This window comes from Dipodomys merriami, unplaced genomic scaffold (genome assembly GCF_024711535.1).
Source record: "Dipodomys merriami isolate MVZ:Mamm:240054 unplaced genomic scaffold, mDipMer1.0.p SCAF_19, whole genome shotgun sequence".
In the NCBI taxonomy this organism is placed as follows: Eukaryota; Metazoa; Chordata; class Mammalia; order Rodentia; family Heteromyidae; genus Dipodomys; species Dipodomys merriami.
The window spans coordinates 25308535-25330978 of NW_027203270.1; the positions used below are offsets into that span (position 1 = coordinate 25308535).

Sequence of the window (22444 nt, forward strand, 5' to 3'; positions counted from 1 at the left end):
TGAATTTGGTGCTAAGATTTCGGCTTTTTCTCCCACAAAGGCCATCTGTCAACCCAACCAGGATGAATTTGTCAGCTCTTCCCAGGGCAGGCCTGTTAGGAAAGTCCATGTGCTGTCCACGGAGACAGGAAAATAATAGGAAACTAAAAGTGACTTCACAGGCTAAAGTGACACAACATTCCTAAGAGAGGGCAAAGCAAACAACCATCGAGGAAGCATGACCTCTTTCATACCTCTATAGGTCTCTCAACAGATCCTAGCTGGAAATGAACTCTTATCACTCACCCGAAAACTCATAAGAGTTGCCTAGAGTTGGACAATCAATCAGGGTGAGTCCTCTTCTTAGCAATAAATGATACACAAACACTCTAAGCAAATCACAAAGGAGTCAGTGTTCATCAGGAGAACCAAAATGAGGAACCAAACCTCCATCTGCTGAGGCAAAATAGCCCAACCAGACGTCTTTGTTTAATAGATGTAGGCTCCTTTGGCAGGATCTCTGTCTGTGGTGCCGCTCCCACAAACTTTACCAGACACCAGAGGCAGAAAACCCCCTTCAGAACTGCTCAGAATAATCAGAAAACAATCAGAAGATGACCTAAAGCTTGGCAGTCTATTGCTGATTTCATCAACTGCTAATACATATTTGTAGGTATATATACCTGGGTAACATTTCTAAAATTAAAGCCAGATGCTTAACTTTTATTTTGAGATCTTCTCAGAAGTTCATTGTACTCTTCCATATAAGTCAGGATGTCTTAGAGGTGTTTGAAAAAAACTCTAAAGTCTGGCATGGCTCCAAAGGAACTGACTTTGACATCACTTTTAAAACATCAAGAGAAAATGTAAACACATCCTAAGCAAGACAAGCAGTTTATAAATGTCCTCTGACATTAAGGGCATAAATATCACACTGAAAATTTCTCTCTTCTTTCTACATTGGGATTCTAGTACATCATCCTAATTCAGGGGCCCAAGGAACCCACAAGTCCTAGCTATAAGGCATCAGGCAAGCTCCTACACACACCTGTCTCAGGTGAGGGATGAGGTCCCTAAAACTGAACAATACTGTCTACTGCACCACACAGAGGGATAAAGCAAGGGGGGGGGAGAGGAGCTCGTGGGTATGAAAATACTAAATTAAAAAAACCTATCATTAATGTCAAGATACTATCTTCCTCTAATCTTTCAGAAAGACCATGTTTCTACTCAGGGTTTTCAACGTTTTTTCCCCCAGTATAAACTTCAGCCTGCTAAAGTTCACTGAACATGGTTCTACTCCTATTTAATTTCATTCACTTTTCGAGTTCTTTTTTGTCACTGGTATTCATCACTTCAGGTTAACAAACATAATTTTGTCATTGACAAAACCTTTTCTCCATTCATCCTCTGCTCTCCACAGGCATTCAAGCTCCATCCAGTCCATTAGGGTTGAGAGCAACACTTTAGCCACAAGTTGGAAGGAAAGACTTTTTTTTCTGAAGTTACCGAGTCTCATTGTTATGAGACTCATGGACAGGTGGGACTCTCTTACACTATCTAGTGCCTGGTGGCTGCAAGTTGCCAGGACCACAGTGGGCTTCCAAGACGGGAATATGACATCGAAAAGGACAGCTGAAATCTCAAAGAGCGAAGCACATAGAAAAAGCTGCACAGAATGGTTGGGGCCAGAAGGAAGGATGCTACGGGTGGCCGATACTACCTCGTTGGGACAGACTGCTCCTCCCGGCCGAGGAGTGTAAGCCTTTAGTCTCTTCTCGGGGAACACTGGAGGGTCCCACAGACAGGCAGGTGGGAGTGAGCACTTCTGTGGCTGGGGACCGGAGGGACGCCAGACTGGCAGCGGAGCGCAGTGGCTCGGGTGCTGGGGAAGGGGAAGCAGCGCGTCCTGCCGCGCGCTCGGAGCGAGAGTGCGGCCTGTGAGGGCGCGCGGCCTGGAGACTCGGCGCAAGCACGGCGTGCGACCCTGGCGCTGGCGGCGAGGGTGCGAGGGACCGACCGGCCCCGGCTGGCGATCAGGGCCAGCCGCTAACCAGTCCAATCGCAGACGCCGGGGCTCCGATCCCTACCATTCCCGCGCGACGGGCAGGCCGCAGCCCGGCCCGGGGCTGAGAAACTCCCCATCCCCGCCGCTCCCTCAGCGCCCCACCTCAGATCCCGGGGTCCTGCCCAGTCACCTACCGGCCGAGCGCCGATCTCCCCAAGCTAGAGACTGCGCCGTGTTGCTGGCCAGCTAACTCCCGCCGCTGGCCACCGACCGCCGAGCTCCCGGCCCACGGTCGCCCCGCCCCAGCCCCGCCCCTCCCCTAAGCCCCGCCCTCGTCACCGCCTTCACTGCCGCCCCCGGGGCCACTCCTCTCCCCGCGGCTGAGACTTTGCTTGGATTCCCGCCTCCTTTCTTTGGCCCCACCGCGACCCTTGGTCCCACCCATACTTGCAAACCAGCCAATGAAGAGGTCCATCTCTGCCTGCCCGTCATCCCTTTTTCTAGCAACGATTGGCTAGCGAGACCTAACTTCCAGAAATGGGTATTATTTCCGACCAAAGTTTATAGAGCTTTCTGGGAGGACGGGTGGGCAGAAGGCGGGGACCGTCGGGGTGTTGGTTGAGTTACACATGCGCGCTGGACTTCTGGCACTAGTTACGGGTTGCATTCTTCTTGAGGTTACGGGAAGGAAGGGCGACTAGGGCGCATGCGTGGGCACTCCCAGCTCAGACTTCGGTTACCTTAGAGACTGTCAAGGCGCTATCCACCCCCCCACCCCCCGGGGTCGCTGTTAGGGCGTGGTTGCTGAGGCCGCCGAAGAGGAGCAGGATGTGCCCTGGAGTTTTAGAGTTCTAGAGGATGAGTGAGAAAAATTTGGGTAGCCAAGGGCCCAGCCGGAACAGGTCAAGTGTGTTGAAATTCAGGTGATTTTGAAGACCTTGACAGCTAGCTTAACGTGCTGATGGGGTTGCCAGCACTGGAAAAGTAGCATGGTCCTGCGCTGGGCCAAATATCTTCTTGTTGGTCCCATCAGTGAATGGATGACCTAAGGTTTGACTAGAGACCTAGGTATGTCAACAGTGCTGTTTTCTGAGTCGGGACAGGAGGGAGGAAAAAGTAGGAAGGTACAGATTTTCCCCCTCCCCCAGCTTTTGCTAATACATTTTCTAGTTTCCACAATGAACTTGTGTGTGTGTGTGTGTGTGTGTGTGTGTGTGTGTGTGTGTGTGTGTGTCCAAGCGCGCGCATGTGCACACTGGAGCTTGGGCTTGAACTCGGCCTCGCGCTTTCACATGCTTTCTCCCCCCCCTCCCCTCTTAAGACTAGTGCTCTACCACTTGTGCCATAGTTCTACTTCTGGCGTTTTACTGGTTAGTTGGAGATGAGTCTCATAGTTTTCTGCCCCAACAGGCTTCAAACCCGGATCCTCAGATCTCAGCCTCTTGAATAGTTTGGATTATGAGCTTGAGCCACCAGCACCTGGCTCAGACTTATTTTAACTTTGCAAGATGTGGTCCTACCCAGCCAAATCCATGGGGAGACTACTGCAGATATGGAGACTAGGTGTGTTTGGGGGGGGTAGAAAGGGGAGAGCAAGGCTGGCTTGACAAAGAGTTTTCTATCTCTAAGGCTGGGCCACTGTTCTAGACCACTTTGTAGACATTCCTAGGTAGTTCATAGCCTCTTTCTGGAGATCTGTACCCAACCAACATCTGTTGTTGGGGACTAGTGTAAACCATTTATTTAAGTACTAGATGAAAACCTACAACTTGCAAGCCTCACCCACTCCCCCAGGCCAGAAGTATGCTCTATCGGTCTGACCAAATGTTTCTTTGCATTTGAACTGAGCCTGAAATTCCTAATAATTCCTATCCCTTGTGGCCTTACTCCCAACCACATCACCCTGAAGCATTTCTGGTTGTGTTAGTCTGAGAGCTGGATTTTTGGTCAATCTTGGGTCCTGAACTCTGAATCTGTCAATGAGTTCTTCATCTTGGGTCCTGAACTCTGAGTCTGTCCATGAGTTCTTCAGCCCAAGGCTAGCGTTTTACACTTGAGCCACAGTGCCACTTCCAGTTTTCTGGTACTTATTTAGAGATAAGAGTCTCACGGACTTTCCTGCCTGGGCTGGCTTTGAACCTCGATCCTCAGATCTCAGCTGAGTAGCTAGGATTACAGGTGTGAGCCACAAGCACCCAGCAGAGCCTATGCTTTGCAGCCTAATCATCTCTGAGGCACTTCCTGGCTTTGCCAGTGGCTGGCTCAGAGATGCTAGGCAAGAAAAGAGCTGGACTAGAAGCCCCTAATGTTCCTTATACCCCCCAGGATTTTGCATTTCAGTGACTCAGGAAAAAGAGCAGTTGAGCCAGATGTTTAGGCATCTAGGTGCCTGTCTTTTCCCTCCCACCACCTGTTTGCCTCTGGGCATACCACTTCTCAGGAAAGACATAGGCACAGGGCCAGATTCTGTGCAGGCTCCCTTGCTCTCACCTTTTCTGTCTCCCTATTTTACTCTTTCCTCTTTAGGGTATTCAGGCCCAAGTGCTTTATCCAGCTTTACTTCACATTTCTCTGGTCCTGGCTTTGCTGCAGTCTCTCCTTACCTATAAGAAGTGATCTGTCTTGGGTGCTGGTGGCTCATGCCTGTAACCCTAGTGACTCAGGAGGCTGAGATCTGAGAATCCTGTTTCAATGCCAGCCTGGGCAAGAAAAAGTCCATGAGACTCTTATCTCCAATTAGTCACCAGAAAACTGGACGTGGAATTGTGTCTCAAAGTGGTAGAGCACTAGCGTTGAGTGAAAAAACTCAAGGACAGTGTCCAGTCCCTGAGTTCAAGCCCCACAAACTGATCCCCCCCCCAAAAAATGCCTTGAGTGCTGGTGTCTCTCACCTGCAATCCTAGCTAATCAGGAGGCTGAGATCTGAGGCTTGAGGTCTGAAGCTAGCCCAAGCAGACAAATCTGTGAGACTCTCTCTTATCAACAGTTGAGCACAATTAGCCACAAATGGAGCTCAAGTGGTAGAGTGCCAGCTTTGAGGGGGGAAAAAAAGCCAAATGAGAGTATTGTGAAGCCCTGAGTTCAAGCCCCAGTACTGGCACACACACCAAAAAAGTGGTCTGTCTTTAAACCTGTGCATTAATATTAATGTGTGTTAGTGAGAGAAAGTGAATTCTGTAGACCAAAGCTCTAGTGAAGAAATTTCAGTTCAAGTTGCAGGGGAAGAACAAACCACTATATATACTAGTAAGAAAGTTATTTGAGACTAGTCAACTTTTCCATTTCAGCTATTTTTCTCAGATGCCCTCCTGTGTTTGAGGTGAGATGAGCAATAATACAACAGCCCCAGTGAACACTGGGGTATCTGAATCCTGGATTGCTTATACACCCCCCCGGAATAAGAGCTTTAGGACAAAATTACTTCCTCCCAGACTAAATCATGCTAGCCTGGGAAGGCTGCTAGCCCTGAGTCACTGGTACAGCCTTGGCTCTGCTTTAAATAAAAGAATTGACATTTACAGGGTGACTCACACCTGGAGCAGAGAGCTAGGTTCTCAGTACTCAGAGAGTTTCACATCCCATCTATTTCAAGTCTGGAAATACTGGGTGAGACTGCACCAAAGAAAAGCAGCTTCTGGTTTTTGAGAACTTAAGAATGTAAGCCAGCTACTTTCAAAGTGCTTTGTGTGCTTAATCTCACAGGGCACTTGCTCAACCTGGCAGTATTGACATTTGGGGTTGGACAATTGGTTGTCACAGGTGCACAGAAGCTGTTTTTGTTTCAAGGGCTACTGACTTACTACTTGGGCCCACCGGCGAACTAAAAGCAGAATAAAAACTAGGCATTCCTGCCTTCCTTTTGTATCTATATCCTTTGACTTGATCCTTTCTCTCCTGCAGTCAGTTGGTAACCATCTTGAAATCCAGGGAGGACAGGACTTAATGGGGGCCTCAATGTCTCAAAGGCTCCACCTGACCAATCCTGAGACAGTGGACTGTCAGACTACCTCTGACACTCCTCCCCCTCTGAAGACAACTCTGATCACCTGAACACTTGGACATGCTTGTGACTGGGTCTGCATAACTTTTGTCCCCTGCCCCAAATTCTTTGTGTGTACCCTGAAGATGGGGCTAAAGTTCTGTCTTCCTGCAGCTATGAGGGAACCGACCTCTGTATTGTATGTTTAAGAGAACATTTATTCATTCCACTAGATTACAGTAGCACTCCTCCGCTCACCCTAGGTGACAACAAAAATGTCTCTAGTCATTGCCAAGTGTCCCCAGGAAGCAAGTGTCTCAGGTGCAGTTTTATTCTGTAGAGTAGGCAGTATTATTTCCAGTTCATAGTGGGCAAACCAGGCTTGGATAGAAGTAACTTTCCCAATGTCATTTTGCAATAACAGAAGATCCAGGACGCAACCAAGATCTGATTCCAGACACCCTGTGCTCCTGCATGCAAGGCTTCTCACAGTGAGTATGGACTTTACTGAGCCAATTTCCAATCCTTTCTGTAGAAGACGGAAGAATGAGTAAGGTTGTTGCATAAGTAAGAGAATGTTGTTCTTAGATTATTTTTCCTTTACTGTTGGCCTTAGACAAAAGACATTACTCCTGGATTTTAATCAGCATAACTTACAGTGTCTAGCCAGGTCCAATGAGAAAGTGGTTGGTGAATCATTGGAATGTCTATGTATCTCCAGCCCCAAATTCCTGTGGGATCCTGATTTACAATTGAGAGAACTCTCACTTGAGGCTGAAATGACAATGACTAGAAGTGAGGAAGAAACAGTTTTACTTTTTCTACCAGGAGCCTACCCAAGGCTCTCTCTAGCCATGGTACCATTGCTGGTCCCTGATCTGCACCTGTCCTGTTATTTCAGTCTAGACATGGAGAGACAACAGGTGAATGGATGGAGAAAGTGATGTGATGGAGCTGTCTCTCATTCTCATATTGGTAGCTAAAATTGGGTTTAGTGAGAGTATTTACACCAGGAAAATGGGCATATAGTAGAAATCAGGGCTACTTACTGCATAAGCTGATTTTCAATGTTAACCAGCTTGCTGGTTCTGGCTTCTGCCTATTGCCAATCTTGCCCCACATAGGAAGATAGAAAGGGTGCAATGAACCAGAGCCAATGGGAGAGAAGAGGAGCCATTGCAAGGCAAGTTGGGGGAGAAGAGATATCAGTCTTGGCAGAGAGTGGAGCTCTACTCTCTCAGTAGAGGTTTTTGTGGAGCATTGACGAGCAAAAGATGACCTTTACCACACCTTCCTTGACCCTTCCTCCCTCAACTTTGGATCTTGTTTAAGGAGTCCTGTTTGGCTAAAATTCTTACTTCCTGGTGGGGTTTTCTTCTCCTAATTCACCTCCCTATCTCTAAGTCTCCTTGTTATACTATCCTTAGCCCTCCTGGTGGGGTTCATCCTCCTAAGAGACCATTTAGGTCATGTTAACTCCCCTCCCAATGTGCAAGCCTCTCTTACCCTCTTATACATCCTCCCCATTCCTTTGCCCTTTCTTTTCAACCTGCAAATGTGATCAGGTTCCCAGTCTACAAACAGCAAGCTAATCAAGCCATCAGCCAACTCACCCACTCAGTTTCCCCTAACTTTGCTTTTCCTCACACTGTTTGCAGATGTCTGCTGCACTCATGCTTGAGTGTGCCCCCTTTGCAACCTGTTCTGTCCACACTCCTCTCCATGGTCACCCACTCACTATCTTCCAGTAGATGCTCCCATCTCAGTTCCTATCTGCAGCTGACCATAGTGTGATGTACTGAGAGCCATGTCAGCCTCCTGGGAGGGACTACAGAGGCTCCAGACCAGTCCCTCACTCAAGAGGTTTCTAGTCTAGTGTGTGTGTGTGGGTGTGGTGTGGCAGACTTTGAACAAATCATTGCAGATGGAGACATCGTGAGGTCATCCTATGGGAGGAAGGGTATGCCACAAGGGAATAGATGTACTGTATTGGGCAGGATCCAGCCAGGGAAACAGAACCGACTCTAATTTTTTTTTTTTTTTAAAACAGCATTTAATCAGGGAATAGGCTACATAGGAAACAGAACAGGGGAAAGACCATGAAGTGACCAGGAGACCACTACTGCCCCCTGGTGGGAGGGACTGGGCATGGTTGAGAGTCAGGGTCACTCAGAAGAAACTGGAACCACAGCACACACACCCACTCCACAGTTCCCACTGAACAAAAGACCGCCTTTTAGTTGCCTGTGACAGCCTCTCATTGGATCCTGTTGGGGTCAGTCATTTGCAGTGAAATGCAGGGCAGAGAAGGTGAGGGCTACAGAGTCCAATGCCAGTATAGGTGTGGGGTGGGAGAGGTAAAGGGGAACTAATTTAATGGTGGGACTCAGTGAGGGTGTCCTGGAAGACCTAAGCAGTGCCCTTAAAAAAGGGAAATTAAAGAGGGGAAAGAATTCCCAGCAACTGTTAGCATCTATGGTCTCTTTCTGAGGCTTCTGAGATATTGTGCCAGCTATTTCCTTCTTTCATTCTTAAAATTTAAAGCACTGAGCCAGGTGCCAGTGGCTCTTGCTTGTAAATATAACTACTTAGGAGACTGAGCTGTGAGGATCATGGCTCAAAGCCTGCCATGGCAGAAAAGTCAGTGAGACTCATTTTCAATTAACCAGCAAAAAGCTGGACGTGCAGGTATATCTCAAGGGGTAAGGTAAACAAAAAACTAAGGGACAATATCCTGGCCTTGAGTTCAAACCTCAATATGGCACACAAAAAAAGAAAACATTTAATTGATTTTTTTTTTTGCCAGTTCTGGGTCTTGAACTCAGGACCTGGGCTTCTTTTGCTCAAGGCTAGCACTCTACCACTTGAGCCACAGAGCTACTTCTGGCCTTTTCTGTTTATGTTGTACTGAGGAATTGAACCCAGGGCTTCATACTAGGCAAGCACTCTACCACTAAACCACATTCCCAGCCACAAAACATTTGAAATACTTCCCAAATTTCAGTCCTAAGCCTCTCACTTCTTTATCTTCTTTTTCTTGGAATTTTGATCCATTCCTGACTTCACTGAAGTATTCAACAAAAATGGAATAACTACTATATACTACTTGATTAAGCCCTGGTAACTGAGAGAGAAGGAGTCATGATACCTGCACTCAACAGGGGAAAGAAACAGGATAGAATACAATGGGAAGGATAGAAGGAATCCCTGGGTGGGGTAAGAACACATCAGAGATCAGAGAAAGCTTCCTGGAGGAGGTGATTCTTGAGCTGATTGATGCCCAGTATACTAAGTTAGGTGAATGAGGTGGAAGGACATTCAGACAGAAATAGTAGCTCATGGAGCCCTGGGGACAAGAGCCAGTCAAGGCACACTTAGGGAACTGGGTGTCAGATGCATGTGATAAGGTTAAGAGATGCAACTGGCCTTGTGGTGTATATAGCCTAGCCTGTGAAGGGCGAGGTAGGCTACAATTAGTAGCCTGTAATATGTGTGGGCATGCCAAGCAGAGACCAGGAGGCCAGTGGAAGGCTTTGCCATGAGACATGGTGGACCTAGACTAGGGCAGTGGCACGAGCTGGAACAGATTAGCAAAATACAGCAATTCTGTATTAAGCAGTTGAGTAGAATGGCTGGTGTGGATGGGGATGGGAGGAAAGAGGATTCTAGGCTGAAAGGGAAAAGTAGAGTGTAGGCTCTCGACATTGTACCTCTGAGCTTCCTCTCATCCTCCTATTGTCATCTCTCAGCTGTTGACTTCCAAGATAACACTTTCATCCTGACCTTCAGCCTGACTTCTAAATCTGAATTTCTACTGTAGAACATCTCCACCTTCTAGTACTCACCTCCTAGTTACCCATCATCTCCAACTCCACATTGTCTTCCAAGTGTTCCTTAATCTCTTTTTTGACCCCTTTACTTGGTGCCAGTACTTAGGCTTGAACACAGGGACTGTGTGCTCAAGGCTGGTGCTCTACTTGCTTGAGCCACAGTCCACTTCTGGTTCTTTGGGTGGTTAATGGGATATAAGAGTTTCATGGACTTTTCTGCTTGAGTGGGCTTTGAACTGTGATCCTGGTGGCCTCCTGAATACCTAGGATTATAGGCATTATAGGCAAGGTCTCTGTATTTTTGTTGTTGTTTTGTTTTGTTTTGTTGGTTGTGGGGCCTGAACTCTGGGCCTGGGCACTGTCCTTAAGTTCTTCAGCTTAAGGCTAGCGCTCTACCACTTGAGTCACAGAGCCACTTCTGCTTTTTCTGCTTATATGGTGCTGAGGATCGAACCCAGGGCCTCATGCATGCAAGGCAAGCGCTCTACCACTGAGCCACCTTCCCAGCCCCGTCTCTGGATGTTAATGACATTACTACCAACTTAAAGAGTCTATATTGCCTCTTGCCATGTCTAGTCATGTTGATTTGACCTCAATGATAGCTCATCTTTTCTTTTTGCCTCTTGTCTTTTCCATGCCAATCCTTCCTTATTACTCCCTTGTTCAAGACTTTCAATGGCCCCTCTCCCGTGTTCACTGGCAAAGTTCAAGCTTATTATCTGGTCCTTACCTTTTTTGCTTTTATTTTTCACAGTTCCCCTATGGGCACCCTTCTGTGCCACTTACCATTTGTTTGCACACCCAGAAAAAAGCTGTCTTTTAAGCTGAAATGCACCCCTCTGCCTCTGCCTATCAAATCACACCTGTGAGACTGGGAATGTGGCTTAGCAGTAGAGTATTTGCCTAGTATGCGTGAAGCCCTGGGTTTGATTCCTCAGTACCACATAAACAGAAAAGCCAGAAGTGGCACTGTGGCTGAAGTGTTAGCCTTGAGCACAGAGAGGCTTAAGGACAGTGAGAAGGCTCTGAGTACAAGCTCCAGGACTGGCCAAAAAAAAAAAAAAAAATGTACCTGTGTATCATGTTCCTGCTGAAATTCTTCCTTTCCAAGACTGACATTTCCAATCTATTTACTTGCTTGTCTTTTTTTTTTTTTGGTCGGCCGTGGGGCTTGAACTCTGGGCCTGGGCGCTGTCCCTCAGCTCTTCAGCTCAAGACGAGCGCTCTACCACTTGAGCCACAGTGCCACGTCCGGCTTTTCTGGTGGTTATTGGAGATAGGAGTCTCACAGTCACTCCTGCCTGGGCTGGCTTTGAACCGCGATCCTCAGATCTCAGCCTCCTGAGTAACTAGGATTACAGGCATGAGCCACCAGCGCCCGGCTACTTGCTTGTCTTATCTCTCTTAATGTACAGGGCACATCTTAATGGCAGATTATAATCGCCAATTTGATATTAAGTAAACGTGTATTGAACTGAATTGGTTGGAAAACTATTCCTCAGATCAAAACTTGCATCTCCTTGCTGACAACTACTTCAAAGGCCTCTTCTGTCTTCCCGGGTTCCATCTTAGGTATCTAATTATCTCCTCTCTTACCCAAATATAACTCATGTTCAATTTTAACCCCATTTAAGAATTGCAAACACGGGGGCTGGGAAGGTAGCTCAGTGGTAGAGTGCTTGCCTAGCATGCATGAGACCCTGGGTTCAATTCCTCAGCACCACATAAGCAGAAAAAGCCAGAAGTGGCGCTGTGGCTCCAGTAGTAGAGAGCTAGTCTTGAGCTGAAGAGCTGAGGGACAGAGCCCAGGCCCAGAGTTCAGGCCCCATGACCAGCAAAAAAGAAAATAAGAATTGCAAAAACACACTATATCACCCCTGCCAATTCACAAAGTGGATAAGCTATGCATAAAATAGTGAACAGAATATAGGATTAGCTTAAAACATTATCTTTTGCTCATGGAGGTAGCCAGTCTTTCCTTTCTGATCAAAACTGATTTCATTCATAGAAGGTGGCCTGCTTGGTTTGGAATGTTTCCTTTATAGCTAAAATGAGTAGTTACTGAATTCCAGGTAGTAAGATAGATGGAAAGGGAAGTCTTTGGGTCAGCTGTAGGAGCTAACTTAGTTGACACATGCCTTTTTGTCTTTGACCTTTTTCTCTATACCTTTTCTTCTCCTGGTATGTGGACCCGGAATGTGGAGGTTTGGCAGTCAGCATCTGAGTATAAAAATGAAAACCTTGCTGGGCACTGTAGTTCACATCTGAAATACTAAGTACTTAGGAATCTGAAATCTGAGGATCATGGTTGGAAGCCAGCCCAGGCAGGAAAGTCTGTGAGACTCTTATCATCTAGGAAACCGAAAGTGGTGCTGTGGCTCAAACTGGTAGAGCACTAGCCTTGAGTGAAAAAGCTCTGGCACAGTGCCCAGGCCCTGAGTTCAAGCCCCACAACTGACAAAAATAAAAATGAAAACCTTCATCTATGATGGTAGAGCAGAAAGCTATAAGGTCCTTGACTCTCCTGTGGGCACATGGAATTGTCGTAAGAATGTTTACCTTCATTTCAGCTTCTGGCCATGTGACTAAGCTGCGTGGCAATACTGGCTGATAGTGACATTTCCCAATGATGAAAAGTAGCCCTAGGATGAAATGTGACTGGCATTTTAGGGTAAAAGCGTCTATAGTGTATGCTTATTAGGGTGTAATAACATGGAGACAGGAAAGAGAAGCCAGGTCTGCAACCACTCCTATTTTCTGAGAAAGGAACCTCCCCTGTGAAAGCTGTGGACAGGATAAATGACTTTATGGGCTGGGGCACATGCCAGGAAAGTCAGTGGAAGATTGTGTGACTCCTCCTTGCTACTGGGCTGATTAGGAGCAAGATATGTTTTACTCAAGTAAGATAAAGGATGCTCAAATTAGATGGAGGGAAAACCTCAGCGTTAAGATTTGAAGATTGCAGGTGATAGCTGAGTCTGGGGAGACAAGAGGGATTCCAGAACCCTGTGACTTGCATCAAGACTGTCTCACAAGGGGCTGGGAAGGTGGCTCAGTGGTAGAGTGCTTGCCTTGCATGCCTGAGGCCCTGGGTTTGATTCCTCAGCACCACATAAGCAAAAAGAAAAAAGCCGGAAGTGGTGCTGTGGCTCAAGTGGTAGAGTGCTAGCCTTGAGCTGAAGAGCTGAGGGACAACACCCAGGCCCAGAGTTCAGGCCCCACAACTGGACCCAAAAATAAATTATTAAAAAAAAAAAAGACTGTCTCACAAAACTCAGCTCCCTAGCAGGGAGTGTAGAGTCCCCCCAAATAGTACTAGGTGGTATGTGGTGGGCCACAGCTCCAAGTCACATTGGAACTCAGGCTGAGCTTGTTCTCTTTTCAATTCCTGCTTCATTCTTTGCTGTGCACAAATCCCAGAAAAAAAAATATGCTTTTCCCAGCTCCAATCCCCATTCTGACCACCAGCACCTTGGCTTCTTATCATGAAAGAGGTTTTTGTTGGTTGGTTTGGTTCTGTTTGTATTCTTGGGGTTGGGAAGGTGGCCCAGTGGTAGAATGCTTGCCTCACATGCATGAGGCCCTGGGTTTGATTCCTCAGGACCACATAAGCAGAAAAAGCTGGAAGTGGGTGCTGTGGCTCAAGTGGTAGAGCTCTCCCCTTCAGCTGAAGAGCTGAGGGAAAGCGCCCAGGCCCAGAGTTCAAGCCCCCTAACTGACAAAAAAAGAAAAAGAAAAGAAAAGAAAAGAAATTTGCATTCGTCCAGGTCTCCACTGACTCCTCCCAGCTGCTCCAGGCTCCCTGGCATTCCTGACTCTGTAGATACTTGTAGCTGTTTCTGCCAAAGGCCTTTCTCCAGTACCCTTAGTCAGATTTGCATCATCTGGCTGAGGCTTGCCCAGTAATTCTCTCAAAATGTAACATGATGAAACACCCAGAGGTTCTCCAAGCCAGATCCTTCTGAACAATGCCCACACACGCCAAGGAGCCTGTAATCACCCACTGCTTGTTAGCTAAGGATACAAACAATTAGCTTCGTGGTTGGAAATGTAAACAAGGACATTTCTCAAATGTCAGCTCTGTGCCAAGTAGGTAGGAATGAGGCTCTAACAGTGGTTGTTGGCTTCCTTTGGGGGCACCCAGGATGGGTGGTCCCTCAAGGCCCAGGGGCAGAGAAATTCTCTGGAAGAGAAGCCAGGGTTGGATGGAGGGTAGGGGAACAAGCAGGGATCCAAGGAGATGGGAGGAGTTTCTGGAAGCTTAGAAAACAAGGAAACCACACAAAGTAAGAACATTAGTTCTTGAGCTTGGAAATCACGTGATTAACAGCTCACAGTTAATTACCCAGACCCTGATGTATGTATTTCCTAAATGTTTTTCACTAGCCCAATAATCTTTTTGCTTGCTCATAAAACCATTGAGGACCTAAACAGCTTTTGTTCATATGGACTATATCTTGTGTTATGAGGGTAAATGTTTACACAATGGGTTCTTTGGAAGAAAGTCTTGATTATAGCAATTGCCAATTTCCATGGTGTAAATACTTTGAAGCAGGGCCAAGTTCAAGATACCAACTTGACATCACTGAATGTAAAGTGGGAAGAGACAGGTGCAACTTGCCCAAGTAGGTGCAAGCTGACTTGACAACAATGATGAAATGTTTATTGACATTATCATGGGGAAGAATTTCAGACATGTTGAGGTAGAGACCAGGAAACTTTGTTCATAAGGCAAAGGAAAGCAAAGGACAGTTCATACCAGGACCTGGGTTCTGGCATGTGTCAAGTGTTATATAGGCTGGGGAAGTGGGATCAGGGATCTAGCAAAAACAAAAACATTCTCTACCCCCCCCCTTTCTGCATTTGTGGGGCCTGAACTCTGGGTCTGGGTGCTGTCCCTCAGCTCTTCAGCTGAAGGCTGGTGCTCTACCACTTGAGCCACAGCACCACTTCCAGGTCTTTCTGCTTATGTGGTGCTGAGGAATTGAACCCAGGGCCTCATGCATACAAGGCAAGCACTCTACCACTGAGCCACCTTTTGAGCCCCCAAAACATTCTTTTAGATGAGTGTTTTGTTTGTTCTGAGCATCTGGTGGATCCAATCATTTTTTGTAGTTACAACATTTGTCATTATCAATCAGGCCCAGAGATTAAAAAAAATATATCATTACTTGAGCTAGGAATGTGGCTTAGTGGTAGAGTGTTTGACTAGTATGCAAGAAGCCCTGGGTTTGATTCCTCAGTATCACATAAACAGAAAGAGCCAGAAGTAGCACTGTGGCTCATATGGTAGAGTGCTAGCTTTGAGCAAAAGAAGTTCAGGGACAGTGCTCAGGCCCTGAGTTCAAGCCTCAGGACTGGCATTAAAAAAAAAGTATGGTTAGTTTATGAAACTTTGGTCATTATAACATAGATACCTAGTCTCCTGGAGCATCCCTTTAAACAAAGGATGGCTTTCCTTCAAGGCAGGTGTCCTTTTATTGTGCCATTCCTGGAGCTTGAACTCAGACACTGTCCCTGAGCTTTTATGCTCAAAGGTAGTACACTATTATTTGATCTCTTCTTCTAGTCTAGCATTTGTTGATTAATTGGAGATAGTCTTGCCAACTTTTCTGCCCAGGCCTGGCTTTGAACTGAGATCTTTAGCTCTCAGCCTCCTGAGTAGTTGGGATTACAGGTTTGAGCCACTGGTGCCCAGGCAGAAGGTCTTTCTTAAGTAATTTTCTTTTTTACAAGCATTTCTGTGCTGAAAGGAGTCATTTTACTAATTTTCTCTTTTTTAACTCCTTAAGTTGTCTTCCTTCAATATGTGCTTGTCCAGCCAGGCCTAGTGGCTCACACCTCCTGCAATGCCAGCAATGACCTTCTAGGATTCTCAGAACATCTCAGAAGTGAGAAGTATGCTTGTGGGAGAGGGCAGAGGGTGCAGAGATAGCAGCCAGGCTCCTGCTTGGAAGTGTGTGCGGCTGAGCTGACACCAAAGACCTTTAGAAGCAAAAAGGAACTGAGACTGTAGCCAGGAGTTGGCTTGGCCAGGAGTTCCTGGAATTCTGCTTTGCAGATGAGCTTCCTGGGGCAGCCCAGGCCTCCCCCTCCCTCTTTTCCCCTTCTGACTAACAGGAGATGAGAATGGGAAGTGAGGAGGGTGGGTAGAGAGCTCTTGGGCACCATCAGCTCCCCAGACTGGCTCCAAGTTTCCTCCAAGAGCTGAGCTGGAGCTCCAGGAAGGCTCTCCCATGTGAGTGGGTGGCTGTCAGGCTAAGCCAGTCTATCAGGTGGATCTAATTTTCTGCTTCTCTGGTCTTAAGTGAGCAACCAAAGTAAGAATGTTCCCTCTAGAAGGCCAGCTTAAAACCTGGTGTTTATGATTCAGTAGTTGCACCTTGGAAGGCACAGTGAGCCTGGCTATGGCCACAGGATGACAGATTTCAGGTGTGTGTGTGTGTGTGTGTGTGTGTGTGTGTGTGTGTGTGTGTGTGTGTGTGTGTGTGTGTGTGTGTGTGTGTGTGTGTGTGTGTGTGTGTGTGTGTGTGTGTGTGTGTGTGTGTGTGTGTGTGTGTGTGTGTGTGTGTGTGTGTGCGCACATGAACCTCTGGCAGGAATAGGATTCTTAGGGGAGCAGGGGCAACTGGAGATCAGGCCTGTCCCTAAGGTTGCAAATTCAGGGATCCTGTTTCTCCTTCCACCCAACATTATTGAAAGGGAAATTTTGCTCAAGTAAAGAGCAAAGATAGTCAAGGTGCACCACTGACTGCTCACACCGTGTCACTGTAGGGGGGCACACATCTGTCTCCTGGTAACTTATTAGCTCCTAGAGGAAGGGCAGCGCAGGGCTAGGCTCATTTCTGTGTATAGTGTCCTGTGCATGGGAGGCTCAGTAAGTTACAGGAACCCTGATGAATGAATGAATGAATGCAGCATGAAGGTGAGGGACCACAGCCAGGGGTGGGGTGTTGTTGGGAGGAGGCAGGGTACCTGGGGGAGCTAAAAGCAAAGCAGCCAACTGTGCATATCACGCACTTGTCCAGTGCCTACTTTTCTTATTTTAGCTGCTTGGAGATCTTCCTTCATTCTCCTTCCTTCTCTTTTTCCTCTTTCTCCTCCTGGTTCTTCTCCTCCTCACTCTCTTTCTCCCTCTCTTCCTCCTATTCCTGGATCTGCTCTGGTCTCTAAGTAATAAGACAAGGAAATTTATTCATCTATTGAATAAATATTTATTGAGCACCTGCTGTGATAAACCATGGCTTTTCCAGGGTTGGGAATGAGACCGTATATTTCCTGCCTCCAGGAGTTGCCAGTCTTGGTCATTAAATAAGTGATGACAATGAGTAGTGACAAGTGCTGTGACTTGGGAAGCTCCAAAGAGCTAGAGTGACTGTGTGTGCATTAACAGTCACACATTCATAAATAATAGAGGGATGTTTTTGAGAATAAATGGAATGATTGCAGGTTGAATTCCCTGGAAAGAAGATTGAGATGGAGATCAACTCAGAAGACTTTAGGGAGTGGCCCCTGTGAAAAGGAAAGGGCAGGCTGGGCCAGATCTGAAGCCAGTCCTGGAAAAAGCATGAGACTCTATCTGAAAAATAAGGAGAGCAAAAAGGACTGGGGGTTGTGGAAGGAGGAGGAAAAGGAGGGGGAGGGGGAGGAGGAGAAATACCAAAGCAAAGGACTGGGGTATGGCTTAAGTGATGGATTGCTTATGAGAAGAAGAAGAAGAATGCCTGGTGCTGGTGGCTCACACCTATAATCCTAGCTACTTAGGAGGTTGAGATCTGAGGGCCCTGGTTCAAAGCCAGCCCAGGCAGATATGTCCATGAGACTCTTCTCTTCAATTAACTACCAGGAAACTGGAAGTGGAGCTGTGGATCAAGGTGTTAGAGCTCTAGCCTTGAGTGAAAAAGCTTAGGGAAAGCACCTGGGCCCTGAGTTCAAGCCCTATGAGCAGAAAAGGAGGAGGAGGAGAAAGAGAAGAGGAGGAGGAAGAGGAGGAGGAAGAGGAAGAAGAAGAGGGGGAGGAGGAGGAGGAGGAGGAGGAGGAGGAGGAGGAGGAGGAGGAGGAGGAGGAGGAGGAGGGGAAGGCCAAACAGCTAATGACATCTTACAGGCAGCATTCCTCACAGCTCTCATCATACCATACATTAGTAGGTGTAAGTCAGGACTGTCTCCCACACTGCAGTAGGGACATATAACAACATATAACAACTCCCTCAGCCATTTCCAAATCAGGATACCCTGATCCACTGCCAGAGGGACATCTGGACTCCCCAGTGCCTGAACTAGAATTTTCCACAGCAGCTGGGTGAGAAAGAAGGTGGCTGTGGTGTGGGCATAGCCTATCATGGACTATTTTTGGCCCCCATGCATGTAGCCCCACTTTTCATATTGCAAAATAGGAATAAGGTCACTTGTGAAGATGAGGTGTGTTGGAAGGTGGACTTGAGACGGGGTGCTGCATCAGTATGTGCTGTTATGGCTGTGACCTTTCTGCCCAGGTGACCACCAGGTTTGAATAGTGGGTGATCCCCTCTCTGCTCCCACCTTGATTGACCTGAATCCTCTTGGCAGGTGGGCAGCCTCCATAGAACCACTCTTTCCCCATCTCCATCTCACAGATGGGCAAATGGAAGCCCAGGAGGTGAGGGAGGACAGGGAGGCATTGTAGGGATCTGCAGGGGTGTTGGGAAAAACAGGCCTCTGTGTAGAACCAAGTGTGGCTTCTATTCCTGACTTCTGCATGGCTGGTCCTCATGTTCCTTTCTAGTACAGCTTGACCTTGTCCATTTGGAGAAAAATCAGGAAGCTAGGCTATGCCAGGAATTGGAACCGCCCTTCCTCTGCTTTGGGCTGTGAGGAGGATGGCATGAAAGGGGAATGTGGGGCAGGGTGGGGACACCACAGGCTAAGCCAGCATGGCCTGGGCCTACTGGAGTTGGTTGGCTCCACCAGTGGACTTGTCCTGGCCTGGCTTGATGAGCCACTTTGAGGCCAAGAGGAGGCATGAGGTAGGGGGTAAGGAGAAGTTGCTCCCAGGGACAGAGCTCTGGGCACCAGGAGCAGATCTGCTTTTTGCCTTCATGGTTCCCTTTCTCCATACTAAAAACAAACAAGCAAAAACTCTTAAAAAGTGTATTATATAGATTATAGGTGGCTCATACCTGTAATCCTAGCTACTCAGCAAGCTGAGATCTAAGGATCGAGGTTTGAAGATATCCTGGGCAGGAAGGTCTGTGAGACTCTTCTCTCCAATTAATCACTAAAGAAGCTCAAAGTGGAGCTGTGGCTTAAGTAGTAGAGCACTAACTTTGATCACAAAATTTCAGGAACAGTAGACAAGCCCTGAGTTCCAGCCACACAAGCACACACAAGCATACACACACACACACACAAACACACACACACACACACACACAAATGAACAATATGAACAAGTATGAGCAAATTGAAATCAAGATGAATATAATCTAAGATAGACTGATAACCACATTATTTATTATTATTTTATTCAAATTTTCTTCTGATTTTGAAATAAAATTAAAACCTTTCCGTGGAGCTATAGGCACATACCTACAATCCCAGCTATTCAGGAAGAGGAGGCAGGAGATCCATGAGTTTGAAGTCAACCTAAGTAGTTAGTGAAACCCTATCTCAAGTACAAAAACAAACAAACAAACCCAAACACTCAAACAAACAGGCTTGGGGTATAGTTCAAGTGGTAGAGTGCTTGTTTGCCTAGCATAAGCAAAAACCCTATCAACCAACTAACCCTCCCTCATATTTTCACAGGCTTCTTAAAGTATGGCAGGCCCTAGGCCTCACACCTTCTTGGCATGTGGGAGAGGTTGCAGTGTTTTCCAGCCTCCTTGAAACTGGGTACCCCACATGGCCATGCAGCACAGAGACCAATGGCCTGATGCCACAAGAAAATGATGCTCAAATTAAACAGAACCACACTGAGACTCAGTTCCCTCTACCAGAAAATGGAGGAATGAGAATGCGGTCTGCGTGTTCTCATGAGATGACCCTATACAGAATTTGACCCTTCTTCCTTTCCTTTCCTTCTTTCCTTCTCCTCTCTTTTTTCCTTCCCCTTTCCTTCTTTTCTCTCCCTTTCTATCTCTGCCTCTCTCCTCCCTCTCCCCCTTTCCCGCCCTCCTCCCCTCTCCCTTCCCCTTCCCTTTGTCCCTCCCTCTTCCCTTCTCCCTCTCATTCTTCCTCCCCCTTCTCCCCACCACCTTTCCTTCCCTCTCCCAATCCCCTTCCCCTTCCTCCATCCCTCTCCCTCACTCTTTCTCCTTCCTTCCCCCCCCTCCCCTGCCTCTTTTTCCCTCCCTGTCCCTTTCCCTACTCCCTTCCCCTTCTTTTCCTCCCTCTTCATTTCCCTCCTCTTCTTGCCCCTCCTCCCCCTTCCCTTTCCTTTATCCTTTCCCTTCCCCTTCACTCCCTCTCCGCAGTGCTCTGGATCCAAACCAGGTCTTCACACATGCTAGGCAAGCACTGTGCCACTGGGAGACATTTCAGCACCCCCTGTCTGCCCCGCCCCCACACCCAGGGTTTACACAGTGCATGACCTCACCTCAAAGCCCCAGGAACCCCAGAAGCTTCAGGGTGCCTTACCTTTGGGGTCTGGAGACATTCCCAGCGTTCCCATATGTTTTGACTTCTTCCTCCTCTACTGTCTGTCCCTGTGGAATTCCCTGCTTTAGAGTCAGGCCCAAGGCAACCACAAATCTAGCAAATTGTCTTGGTTTGATTCATAAATCTCCTCTGAAATTCTGTGACGCTCAGTCCTTGCAACAATCCATGAGGCATGTGTTACATACAAGACATTATTCACCCCATTTTCCTGGAAAAGTTGGATACCCTATTCAAGGTCATGCACCTGCAGTGGACAGGGCTGAGACAGTTTAGATCTGTCAACTTTGCCCTCAGATGGCTATAACATCCCTAGGATGTGTGTGTACTGGGTGGGACTTGAACTCAGGTACTTGTACTCTTGCTTGGCTTTTCACTCATGACTAGCGCTCCAACACTTGAGACATACCTCCACTGCTGGCTTTTTGCTTATTAATTGGAGAAAACTCTCATTCATTTGTCTGCCCCGGCTGGCTTTGAACTTCAATCCTCAGATCTCAGTCTCCTGCATAGCTAGGATTACAGGTGTGAGTCACAGATGACTGGCTTGAGTCTGGATTATTTAAGCACCAAAGCCGATGACTGCATGGCAGAGTGTGGACTTTACTGTGAGAGAGCTTGAAGTTGAGACCAATTTCCAACTGGCAGGAATTTGGGGGGGCTAACGTTTTCATTTTGGTGAGGTTTCTGATTAAAACCTTTCAGTGCTGTAGGCTGAGTTAGGCTGTTTTGTTGTCTCAATAGTTCCTCCTTTCCTAAGAGTGTGAGCTAGAGCTAGAAGGCCACATGATCTCCTTAGGCCAACAGCCCTGCCCTCCTTTCCCAAGGAGCTGGGGAGTGGGGTGGGAGAGTAGGTGCTAAGACTGAATTGTCTCTTGGGGGGTGAATGATGTTAAGGACACAAATCCCACCCTATCATTGCTCAGCTGGCAACCTCAGGGACATCTGATGGCTTTCCTGAGAAGGAAGGTAGCTGGGCCAGCCCTGCTCCCTGTCCTGAACCAGGCTGGCCCTTCTCCCGACCTTCTTTCCTTTCTTCTTGTCACTCTGGTTCAGCAGGCCCTGGCATTACTCCCAATCCAGCCTCCTCTAGCTTCCTTTGCAGTGCCAGCATCTGGAGGCAGGTCTACAGAAGTGTAGCTAAAGCCCTTATGCTCACTGGCTATGAGCTTATCTGGAGTGGCTTCACCACTCCATACCCAGAACCCTGAGAAGCACCCAGCAAATGGATTCAAATAATATTTCCTGGAAGAGGGGCTGAATGGTTGTGCTCACCTGGGTTCTGGTTTTTCTTGGTTGGTCCTGGGGCTTGAACTCTTTTTTTTTTTTTTGGGTCCGGTCGTGGGCCTTAACTCTGGGCCTGGGCGCTGTCCCTCAGCTCTTCAGCTCAAGGCTAGCGCTCTACCACTTGAGCCACAGCACCACTTCCGGCTTTTTTCTTTTTGCTTATGTGGTGCTGAGGAATCGAACCCAGGGCCTCATTTATGCAAGGCAAGCGCTCTACCACTGAGCCACCTTCCCAGTCCCGGGCTTGAACTCTTTGCCTGCACATTGTCTCTCTGCTTTTGTGCTCAAGGCTAGTGCTCTACCAGTTGAGCCACAGCTCCACTTCTGGCTTTTTGTGGTTAACTGGAGACCAAGTCTCACAGACTTTCTTGCCCAGACTGGCTTCAAATTGTAATCTTCCAACCTCAGCCTCCTGAGTAGTTAGGAGGACCTCAGGTGTGAGTCACCAACGCCAGGCTCTGGGTTCTTATTTTACCTTGATAAGTGGCTCAACCTGAGTTGAGTTCCAGGTCAGTATCTTCACAGATACTGGCTCACTGCGCAGTCGTGGGGAAAATGAGGCAATGTGCACAAGGCCCTTGGCCTAAGCTGCCTTCAACAAATGCAGCTGCTGTGAGTCTGGTGTCCTTGGTGATGGAGGGGTGAGGGGAAGCCTAGGAACCACTGAAAAGGCTGGCACAGACTGAGCAGAGTAGACATGAACCTGGAGAACAGGCAGACCTGAGG

General features: G+C 47.5%; 1 protein-coding gene and 1 long non-coding RNA gene across 2 annotated transcripts in view; one reads left to right on the forward strand and one right to left on the reverse strand.

Moving 5' to 3' along the window:
• Map3k14 (mitogen-activated protein kinase kinase kinase 14) overlaps positions 1-2272 on the reverse strand; it is a 46071-nt gene extending 43799 nt beyond the window's left edge. The window contains exon 1 of the mRNA XM_070027934.1: positions 2182-2272. The gene's annotated coding sequence lies outside the window, so the exon portion shown is untranslated. The remainder of the gene's footprint in view (positions 1-2181) is intronic.
• Positions 2273-2787: 515 nt separating this feature from the next.
• Positions 2788-22444, forward strand: part of LOC138830432 (uncharacterized) — a 52639-nt gene continuing 32982 nt past the window's right edge. The window contains exons 1-2 of the long non-coding RNA XR_011373022.1: positions 2788-2910; positions 6391-6457. This is a non-coding gene — a long non-coding RNA (uncharacterized lncRNA). The remainder of the gene's footprint in view (positions 2911-6390; positions 6458-22444) is intronic.